This window comes from Kogia breviceps, chromosome 1 (assembly GCF_026419965.1).
Source record: "Kogia breviceps isolate mKogBre1 chromosome 1, mKogBre1 haplotype 1, whole genome shotgun sequence".
NCBI lineage: Eukaryota > Metazoa > Chordata > Mammalia > Artiodactyla > Physeteridae > Kogia > Kogia breviceps.
The window spans coordinates 81,863,380-81,873,370 of NC_081310.1; the positions used below are offsets into that span (position 1 = coordinate 81,863,380).

The 9,991-nt window shown below is 42.5% G+C and overlaps 2 non-coding genes across 2 annotated transcripts; both read left to right on the forward strand.

Annotated features, from left to right (window-relative positions):
• The first annotated feature begins 1,082 nt into the window (after window positions 1–1,082).
• On the forward strand, window positions 1,083–1,154 carry TRNAH-GUG (transfer RNA histidin (anticodon GUG)). Its single transcript has one exon. It is a non-coding gene; the product is annotated as a tRNA-His (tRNA).
• A 4,939-nt stretch (window positions 1,155–6,093) lies between these two features.
• On the forward strand, window positions 6,094–6,167 carry TRNAN-GUU (transfer RNA asparagine (anticodon GUU)). Its single transcript has one exon. It is a non-coding gene; the product is annotated as a tRNA-Asn (tRNA).
• The last annotated feature ends 3,824 nt before the right edge of the window (window positions 6,168–9,991 follow it).

The following is a 9,991-nucleotide window of genomic DNA, read 5'->3' on the forward strand; positions in this document are numbered from 1 at the left end:
TATTTAAATCTCTTTAGAAACGTGGGACAGATTTTTTAAAATAATGATGGATTGTGGGGTTTATAACATATGCAAAGTAAAATGCATGACAACAATAGCAATAAAGACAGGCAGAAGAGAAATGTGAAGAGATACAGTTGCTAGTTGCACTCTTTCAGGAAATCCTGGACTCCCAGTGACTTGTCCTGGCAATCTCTTCTTCGATGCTCTTGGCTTAGGCACCAGACACATACAGGAGGGTCCTAGTGGCGGAGCCTTTTCCGGAAAGTATGTTCAGTGTAGGAAGAAACCACAATGCCTTTGAGTATTTCCTAAAAAGGAGTAACCTTTCGATTAACCGCGACATGCTAACCCATTGCGCCACAGAGACAAAGGAACATTATCTTCCCCGCTTCCCCCGGGATGAGCAATCACTCCTTCCGCGCTGGGCGGAGCCTCTCGCCTTTCTCAGGACGGCGGCGCCGGCTCCAAAGCCTCGGACAACAGGAGACGTGGAGTCCACGCAGCGCGTTCGTCCCGTGGGAAAGCCGTGCGTCGGGCGATTCCGAAGGCAGAAGGGCAGCCGAGCGTCCCCGCCGCAGATGCGGCGCCCCGGAGACGCCCCCGGGCCTGAACCGAGTGGGGCCCAAGGGAAGCTGAGTGCCCGATGAGCTCGTAATGGTTCTTTCTGTTCTTTGCTCATCCTTCACCCGATCTTCTGCGCGGGGAGAGGGGGGGCGCCGCCCTCCCTCCGCTCGGCCGCGATCGGTGGGGCGGGAGCCTGAACCAGGGGCTTGGAGGGTTGGTCCAAAGGGGCAAACGCAAGAGGCGGGAAAGAAGCCGGGGAGGTGGGGGCGAGGACAACAAGACTTCCCAGAAAGCCCGTGCCGGATTTGGGGAAATGAGAATTGGTTTTTGGTTTTCTTTTGTTCTATCATCATGTGTCAGAATTGAAAGGAAAAGAGGGGAAACCGGTGCTCGGGCATGAGTGAGAGAATACGAATACCTGCCATTTTCCAAGAATAAAGCGGCGCAGTGACTGGAATCCTTTTATGTTACATGACATACATCAAGGGTAGTTGTTGTCACTTGGAATATGGCGCGCCGTGATCGTATAGCGGTTAGTACTCTGCGTTGTGGCCGCAGCAACCTCGGTTCAAATCCGAGTCACGGCATTACCCTTATATCTGGCGTCTGCTTTCCCTTTTCTTACACCCGGTCTACACTGGGTTCTCAGACATGTGACCGCCAATTTTTAATCCAAAAAGGAAATTATTTAGGTGTATTATTAACAGAAAGAAACGCACAAATCATTAACGGACAGCTATTTGATGTGAAATCATCACGAGGATCACGACATAGAAAATTTTTACCAACCAAGTATGGATGAAACACTTTGATACATGGATGAAGCCCTTTGACACACTTTCCAGGTAATTCCTATCCATCCACTGCTACTTTAAACTATTCTGATGTCCACCCTTCAGGTTAAGCTTGTTCTTTCTTCAAATTCACGTAAATGAATATATACTTTTTACTATCTAGGTATTATCAGGCAGAGATTCTGAAGTCGAGTTTCCCACAAGTAGGGGAATCACAGAGGTCAGCGCGTCATGAAGGCAATGGACAAGACTTTGCCCTGGAGAAAGCACCTTCAAGATCATGGTACTTCTGCCGGTGATTCTAAGTACATACCCCACAGGCCACCATCTTTCTCTCAGGGTCATCATCCTCCCCTCCACCCGAACCGAACCACTCTCCGCAAAGAAATTCTAGCGAAGATCTCCCAATCCCCCCGCCCCTCCCCCCACACGCAGAACACACGTGCCCGTCCACCAGACTGACTGCCTTTTGGCAGCGGCTCCAGAATCACAGACACCCGCAGCCACTGTGCTGTCTCATCTACTGTTGCCTCTGCTGGCTTGGTTCGCCCCGCTCCCCCTCCTCTTGCCTTACAGTGGATATAACATTTATCCTAACAGGTCTTCTGAGCGAGTGTCCAAAGGAAAGGGGAAAATGTGCCCATTGCCTAGTAGAGACCACGGGGATTCAAAACAACAGCAGCAAAAAACAAAACAAAACAAAACAAACAAACAAACAAAACCCAGCAGCTGGAGAAGTTGGGCCATTTACCTAGATCACCATCCTATTGATATTCTGGTGTTAATTTTTACACCTACCTTCTGCTTATGTCGCTGATAACAGCTTTCCCTTGTGATAGTGAGATGAATTGGAAACTCAGATTACTCAGGGAAATGAATGTGAATGAATGGATTGAAAGAGAATATTTAAAAAATATATTCCTCCCTCGCTCAACTGACGAGTGTATGGAGATGGCAAAGGCCTGGGAGGCCCAGCACATCCGCTGATGCTGGGCCAGTCATTGGATCTGAACCTGTTGCTACTTGGAACACCTCGAGCCTGGGTCTCTGTCTCTGAGAGATGCTTTGGAGGATCCATCTGCACGGCAGTGACCGACCACACCACCCCGTTTTCTTTTCCTTGGGAGGCTAAGCCGGGGTCTTCCTGGATCACAAAGGTAGATATTTTAATGACCAAAAGTTATAAGAAAATATTCTTGACATTTTTACTCATCAGGGAAATAAGCATTAACACTATAAGGAGGTATCATTACACACCCTCCAGCATGGCTGTAACTTAAAAGAATTCGTGCTCCAAATGCTGACACAAGTGTGGAGCAATTGCATCTGTAGTATAGCTGGTTTGAAATCATTCTAAAATACTGTTGGCACTTTGTAATAAAGTTCATCTTGTACCTACTCCATGACCCAGCAGTTGCAATACTTTTATGAATGCACAATTGTACAAAAAGATTGATATGGAATATTCATCAAAACACCAAGAATATTCATCAAGAACACCAACTAACACCAACCCCCCACCAAAATTACTCCAATAATACCAAAATTAATAAATTATATACATAATATGAATATGTTTAATGAAAAAAATGTTGCATGAAACAAAAGTCAGTTACCAAAAATGTACATTCATTCATTTGAATTTCAAGAGTGGGCAACAGTAATCTATTGTAATAAACTTCAGAATAGCAATTAACTAAGTGATTTAGTGTAGGAATTGCCTAGAAAGGGGCTCAAGTGACATTTTTAGGATGATGGCAATTTTCTATAACTTGATCTGGGTGGTGATTACATTTGCCAAATTTCAACAAACTGTGCCTGTGCCCTAAAGATTTGTGCTTTTTACACTATGTGAACTATAGTTCAATGATTTACTGTTTCCATAAAAATCAGTGGATGGTGGATGAAGGCAGGTTGGTGTAGACCATGACAACTAGTTTGCATTTTATTGTAAACTCATTAAAAACTCGTTCTCCTTTAGTGTAAAAAATCCCACTGATATTTGAAATATCTTTACTGGAAAAAAAGGCAATCACCATGTCATTTCGTTAGTGCAAGCTATAGACAAGCTCCTTGAGAGGCGGTATTTCAACTTTTGGGATATGTTCTGCTCAACAGTGAGACAAGGAACCATCATCCTAGGTTTCACTTTGACTGGCGCCCACGTGTTTGTGCACTGTGGGATTTACTCATTCTCACCGCATCATGCTCTGCGGCCAGTGGCAAACTGCTCTCCAACCACTGCTAAGGGGCATAGCTGGTGCTGGCGTTAAAAGCAAATGGATGGAATATTATTCAGCCATAAAAAAGGAGATATTGCCATTTGCAGCAGCATGGATGACCTAGGGATTATCATACTAAGTGAAGTAAGCCAGACAAATATCATATGATATCGCTTATATGTGGACTCTAAACAAAAGAAAACAAAAAGGATACAAATAAATTACAGCAAGATCCTTTTTGACCCACCTCCTAGAGAAATGGAAATCAAAACAAAAATAAACAAATGGGACCTAATAAAACTTAAAAGCTTTTGCACAGCAAAAGATACTATAAACAAGACCAAAAGACAACCCTCAGAATGGGAGAAAATATTTGCAAATGAAGCAACTGACAAAGGATTAATATCCAAAATTTATAAGCAACTCATGCAGCTCAATAACAAAAAAACAAACAACCCAATCCAAAAATGGGCAGAAGAACTAAATAGACATTTCTCCAAAGAAGATATACAGATTGCTAACAAACACATGAAAGAATGCTCAACATCATTAATCATTAGAGAAATGCAAATCAAAACTACAATGAGATATCATCTCACACCAGTCAGATTGGCCATCATCAAAAACTCTAGAAACAATAAATGCTGGAGAGGGTGTGGAGAAAAGGGAACCCTCTTGCACTGCTGGTGGGAATGTAAGTTGATACAGCCACTATGGAGAACAGTATGGAGGTTCCTTAAAAAACTACAAATAGACCTACCATACGACCCAGCAATCCCACTACTGGGCATATACCCTGAGAAAACCATAATTCAAAACAACTCATGTACCAAAATGTTCATTGCAGCCCTATTTACGATAGCCAGGACTTGGAAGCAACCTAAGTGTCCATCAACAGATGAATGGATAAAGAAGATGTGGCACATATATACAATGGAATATTACTCAGCCATAAAAAGAAATGAAACTGAGTTATTTATAATGAGGTGGATGAACCTGGAGTCTGTCATACAGAGTGAAGTAAGCCAGAAGGAGAAAAACAAATACCGTATGCTAACACATATATATGGACTCTAAGGGGAAAAAAATGTCATGAAGAGATTAGTGGTAGGACAGGAATAAAACACAGACTTACTAGAGCATGGACTTGAGGATATGGGGAGGGGGAAGGGTGGGCTGTGATGAAGTGGGAGAGTGGCAGGGACATATATACACTACCAAATGTAAATTAGATAGCTAGTGGGAAGCTGCCACATAGCACAGGGAGATCACCTCTGTGCTTTGTGACCACCTAGAGGGGTGGGATAGGGAGGGTGGGAGAGAGGGTGATGCAAGAGGGAAGAGATATGGGAACATATGTATAACTGATTCACTTTGTTGTAAAGGAAAAACTAACACACTATTGTAAAACAGTTATACTCCAATAAAGATGTTTAAAAAAAAGGATACAAATTAACTTATATAAAAAACAGAAGTAGACCCACAGATGTAGAAAACAAACTTACGGTTACCAAAGGGGAAAGGGGGGGAGGGATAAATTAGGAGTTTGGGATATACGCAGTGCTATATATAAAATAGATAACCAACAAGGACCTACTGTAAAACACAGGGACCTATACTCCATATTTTGGAATAACCGATAAGGAAAAGGAACATGAAAAAAATAGATATGTATGTATAACTGAATCACTTTGCTTGTACACCTGAAATAAACACAACAGTGTAAGTCGACTATAGGTCAATTTTTTAAAAAAGCAAATGGAAAGACAGGTCATAGACACTACCTTTCTATAGCTTGGATTTGAACTGAGGTTGCTGCAGCCGCTATGCAGTGTTATCCACTATACAATCACAATGCACCACAGGCCTGCAGGTGACTTTCTTGACATAAATATATTCACACTGCTTTTGCTGTTTTATTCTTGGACACCTACAGATGTTAGTGCTTTTCTCTCTTTCATGCTCTTCTCCGATTCTCCCTCGCCATTCTGCTACTTAATAAAAACAACTCTCATCTCAGAATCTGGCCCGAACCTCCTCACAGGCTTCCTGGGAGGTGTCGCTGTCTCATCCATGCCTCTGCTTGCTTTCGCTGCTTTTCACGTTTTCTCTTTGGACCTAATCTCTTTCCCGCTGCCGCCATACCGAGCACACCTACTAAACCTGCGGGGCAGATGGTCCGGTGAAGGCGGAGCAAACCGGGAGCCGTCACGGAGCCCACCGGGCGCTCAGCTTCCCTTGGGCCCCACTCAGCTCAGGCCCCGGCCGTCTCCGGGGAGCTGGCATCGGCGGGTGTGGAGCAATGCGCAGTGGGGACGCTCGGCTGCCTTTCTGCCTTCGGAGTCGCCCAATGCACGGCTTCCCCATGGGGCAAACACGCTGCGTGGACTCCACCTCTCCGGTGTCCGAGGCTTGGAGCCGGCGCCGTTGTCCTGGGAAAGGCGAGAGGTTCCGCCTAGCTTCGTAGGCATGCTTGCTCTCTGTGGGCCTGAGGAAAAAGGGCTCCTCGTGTCTCTGTGGCGCAATCGGTTAGCGCGTTCGGCTGTTAACTGAAAGGTTGGTGGTTCGAGCCCACCCAGGGACGCGTCTCACCCTTTTAGAATGTAAAGGACTATACCAAGGTTTCTAGTCTGCGCCTCCTCTCCCATGCTCCTGCCCCCTGACACAGGAGAACCTAAGCCCAGATAATCACTGAGCCTCAGAGAGGATCTCTGGAGAAAAGCACTGGGAATCCCGGAATTCACGAAAGAGTAGACTCATCATCTTTACCCTGTAAACTCCTTTTACCAATGAAGTTTCTTACACTGTTTGTACTAGTCTTTATTTAACCCTTTCCATATACTTTTGCAATTAATCTGGTACTATGCTTTTCCTATTACAAATAATGCTACAGTCATCATTCTTGTACACATGGCTATAGGGTAGAATCTTGGGAGAGCAATTACTCTATCATAGCTTATACATGGTTTTGTATATAATTCCATTTTCTCGCCTTTGTTGGCTTACTAGTTATAACTCCTTCTCTTGTTATTTCATTGATTGCTTTAGGCTTTAGAGCAGACATCTGTAACTTACCACAGCCTGCCTTCAAGTGATGTCATACCTCTTCACATTTCTTGCTTGCCTGCCTTTATGCTTTTGCTGTTATGCATTTTACTTTGCATATGTTATGAACCACAAATCCAAGGTTATTACTCTTCCTTAAACTCTCCCATGTTTTTAAAGAGATTTAATTGATAATAAAAAATCATATATTTTCCCATGCAGATACTATGTCTCTTGTCCTTTCATTCCTTTGGTTTTTTTATTTAAATTTTTTTTATTGAAGTGTGGTTGATTTACAATGTTGTGTTAATTTCTGCTGTACAGCAAAGTGATTCAGTTTATATATATATACATATACATATATATGTGTGTATATATATATATATATATATGCTTTTTCATATTCTTTTCCATTATGGTTTATCTCAGGATATTGAATATAGGTCCCTGTGCTATAGAGTAGGACTTCATTCCTCTGTGTACATCCAGAATTCCATCTGATGTGAGCTCTCTTCTTCTTGGAGGATTCCTTTAACATTTCATGCATATGGATTTTCTGGCGATGAAGTCTTTCAGCATTTGTATGTCTGTAAATGTTGTCATTCACCTTCATTTTTCAAAGAGTTTTTTTTGGGGGGGAGGAGGCATAGAATTCCACCTTGACTTTTTTTTTTCCTTCAGTCCTTTAAAAATGTTGCTTCACTGTCTTCTCACTTCCACTGCTTTTGATGAGAAATGTGACATAATCTTTTTGTTTTCTGTGTGTACTGTGTCTTTTCTCTCTGGCTGCACTGGGGAATTTTATTTTCTTTTTCAATGGATTTGAGCAGTTTAATTATAATGTGACTAGGTATGGTTTTCTTTATGTTCCTTGTACTCAGGGTTCATTTGGCTCCCTGGACTGGCAGGTTTATAATTTTCATTATGATTGGAATATTTTCTGTCATGTTTCTTCAAAATTGTTTCTTCAAAAAATTTCTCCTGGTATTTTCAGAGACTCCAAACACTCCTATATTAGGCCTTTTAAAGTTGCTCTACGATTCAATGTTGCTATGATCAGTAAAAAAAAAAAATTTTTAACTGGAGTTTCATTTTGGATATTTTCAGTTGTTCAAGCCTTTGTGTTCCCTAATCTTTCTTCCTGCAATGTTTAATCTGTTATTGATTCACAGATGTTATAGTTTTCATCTCTAGAGTTTGCTTTTTGCCATTTTTGTATGTTCCACACTTCTAATGAACTCTTTGGACATATGTAACATAGTCATGATAACTGTTTAAACTCCTCTCTGCTGATTTTTACATCGTGTCAGTTCTGGTGCAATTTTGATTGATTATATTCTTCCTTTTGCATCATATTTTCCTTCCTCTTTGCATGCCTGGCATTTTTTTTGCTTGGATGCTGGACATTGTCAAAATTTCCCTTCTGGATACTAGCTATTTGGTATTCCTATGAATTATCTTGAGTTTTGTTTTGGAGTACAGTTAGGTGACTTGTAAACGGTTTGATCTCTTTGGATCTTGCTTTATGATTTTTTAGGTAGGTCAGTCTAGGGCTGATTATTCTAGGGCTGAGTGTTCTTCTCAAAGGCTCATGAATTATATGAGTAGTCTAGTCTGGCTGGTGGTGGTGAGTACTATTGCCTGTCCTGTGTGAACACCAGGTACTGTTCCATGATCTTTTCAAAAATTTCTTTTCTTGGTCTCAGGCATTTCTTCACAAGCATGCTCTTGTCAGAACTCTGCTTAGTACTTGAGAGAGACTCTTTCATATCCTTGGATTCACTCTCTCTCTCTCATCACTGGACCTTTGTTCTGTGAACTCTAGCTGCTTTGCTCTCCACCAACACTCAGCGTCATCTCCACAATCTAAGGAGTTGGTCTCAGATAGCCCTCCTCATGCCCAACCTGGAAACTCTCTGAAAGCATTAATGCGGGCCAATGGCGGGACTCAGCTTGTTTCTCATCTCTCAGAGATTGCTGTCCTCTGTTGCCCGATTTTCTGTGTCTAGAAAACTGACATTATGTATTTGCCTTTTTTTCCCTTGGGGGGCAGGCAAGAGGGGAGGGTGAAATTTCAGGCAGGAGGGCAAATCTGGTTTTTGTCATTCCACCTTTGTCAGAGGCTGAAGGCATCTCCTTATGTGTTCCTACTTCGATTTCAGCAGCAGGTGTGCCAGTTTGTATTCCCATTTTTCCAGCTCCGTGAAAGAGCTTTTTTCTTCATATTCTTGCCATCACAACAAACTATGTATACATCTATATGATACTCTAACAAGGGGAGTGGCACCCTCCTGATTCAACTAAGCCAGAGGTACAACAAAAGTCCAATGTGGACATTACTCAGAGATACCTTATTGCACATGTTCAGCAGCTAAACTTACAAGATGTTTAGAAAGTCTTCCAATAATTGTAATTATTTTTGGTGGTGACCTACTTATTCAGGTGCAGAGAAGACTGACCAGAATGACTTCCAATTGCTTCATACTGAACAGTTTATGGATAGGAGCAGGAAAAAACACTGGTCTCAGACATTTATTCTTCTTCCCTTTTCTTCATGAATATATTTTTGCCATCTTGGATGCACACATCTAATGGTTGTTCACCCTCTTATTCAAGGCTGTGTTAGCATGCTAATGACTGTCTCTATATGATTCCTTGACAGTGTTTGGCTGTTTCTGCAAAAATTATCCAATTTGAGACAAATCACCCTGACCAACAGGATTCTGCACCTGAAAATCCATCTTGTGCAGACCTGGATGCCAAGAGTTATTGGTTGACCTTCCCTGGGTTCTTCTGTTGAATCTCATGAGCACACATGAGCTCTTAGGCTTTTACACACTAAATCTAGTTCTTGGACATTCTCTCTACTCTCTTAGTGTGTGTCTTTGTCTTTCTCTGTCCCTCATACTCTAGGCCTCCACCAATCTACCTACTTTCTCCTCCTTTTCAGCTTTCCAGGACATTGCACTAGATTGCCTTCAATCACTGAGCACTTATTAGGCACTTAGGCACTTACTAGATGCTAGGCCTTGCTATGGCGGGAGGGGGAGAGAGATGCTGCATCGTGAGCCAACTCAAGGTCTCTGCCCTGTGGAGCCCACATCTGGAGGCATTGAAAAGTGCAGTGCAGCGGGAACATAATTGGTTCCTGGCAGTTTTTCCCAGGCTTACCTGCCCACCTTGGCCTAGGGGCTCTAGAAGTGATAGAGACAAGAGAAGCATAATGAAGAACAGTAAGATGGATGACTTCAGGCCTAGAGGTAGGTAACCTAGAACCAGAAACATTGTTTTATTAAATAAACAAGCACTTTAGGAAAACAGGAGGCTTTCAGTGACAGCTCCCTACTTCCTGGAGCAGATATT